We start from the raw sequence: 1,625 nt of genomic DNA on the forward strand, positions 1-1,625 counted from the left end.
AAAAAAAAAAAGTCCTTGGGAATTGAAAGGCTAATGAGGACACTCTCCACTCTCTCAGGCTGAAGTCATCCTCTAAAGGCGAGGGCTCTTTAAACACGGGCAGACAGCGACATCTGCTCTCTCCACAGGCTGCCCAGAGAGCGAAGAGGGGCAAAGAGATCCTGGGGGTCTTCTGGGGTCCAAGCAAAAGAAGCCGTGGGAGGGGATGGAGAAGGGAGGGAACATGGGGCACCGGCAAAAGTTATCCTTCCGGAGCCAGGGTCTACTAACAGTAGGTATACTAACAAAGAGTAGGTACACTAACAGTAGGCACACTAACAAAGAGTAGGTACACTAACAGTAGGTATACAGTTGAATGTTTTTGTATAGTTAATAAAACAAAGGTAAACATCTTCCTGGTCTTCTGCTTTCAGCCAAGATCCATCTGCACAGCAATGATATTCCTTATTCTATGGCCGCTTCAGAGTGCTGCTTGAACTTGTAGCAGTTTCCTTCCATTTACTGTTCTAATTAATTTAAATGGCCTTCAGCAAAATTCTACTTGCATGTAATATTAGTGATATTATTTAATACTTTTCACATTCTGTAAGATCCCCTTTCTTTGGAATAGGCACAAATATATATCTCTTCTAGTAAACGTCTCTCACATTTGGGTTAGATAAGTGAACACCCCTAGTGAGCCATCAGTGGGTTGAAATATTTCGATTGCTATTCTATCAATTTCTGGGACCTTGTTTTTCACCAATGCTTTCAGTGCAGCTTGAACTTCTTTCTTCAACATCATCAATTTAAATATATATGTGTGTACTTATCAATCGGATTAAAACAATTTTCTTGAAAATTAGGTGGGGATTTACATTTAGATCATAAATTTTTAATCTGACAACTTAAACTACTTATCAAAGTTCTCAATAATGTGCTCTGGACTCCTTCCCCCTTTTCTCCTCTCCTTCTAGAACACTGCCCTCCCCTTCATCCATGTTTCTTTTCGATAGTCTTTGAGTTTGAGGAGCAAGAAAGAATGTGAAGCAGCAAGATCTGTGCTGTAGGGTGGATTGAGGTAAGGTTTCTCAATAGAATTTTAATAGGACAGAGCTTGATCCCCTCACAGGATGAACAGGTGAATTGTCATGATGAAAAAACGCCTCAGCGAAGGGGGGGCGGGGAGGGAGGGGGAAAATGAGGAGCTGATGTCAGGGGCTTAAGTGGAGAGCAAATGTTTTGAGAAAGATGAGGGCAATGAATGTACAAATATGCTTTACACAATTGATGTATGTATGGACTGTGATAGAAGTTGTATGAGACCCTAATAAAATGATTTTTTTTAAAAGAAAAGAAAAAATGCCTCAGTACAACTTGTCTAGCCCCTGCCATTTTATTTGTTTTGTTTACTCACCAATGCAGTTTTCAGTTTTTTTAATCACTTCCTAATTAATAAGAATCTACTAAGTGCCCTTCAAGAAAACCTATAAAGTTTAGTTCTTCGAGAATCCCTCTCAAAAGTCACCATAATCTTCTCAGCTCACTTCTCTGCCTTGAACTTAACTGGCCCATCAAATAACCCTGGAAGTCACTATTTTGATTTGACTTTTTTTTTAAGGTACCCTTACGAGGCTAAGACTGAA

This window comes from Echinops telfairi, unplaced genomic scaffold (genome assembly GCF_000313985.2).
Source record: "Echinops telfairi isolate 266 unplaced genomic scaffold, ASM31398v2 ScPeMD7_7469;HRSCAF=8507_0, whole genome shotgun sequence".
Lineage (NCBI taxonomy): Eukaryota > Metazoa > Chordata > Mammalia > Afrosoricida > Tenrecidae > Echinops > Echinops telfairi.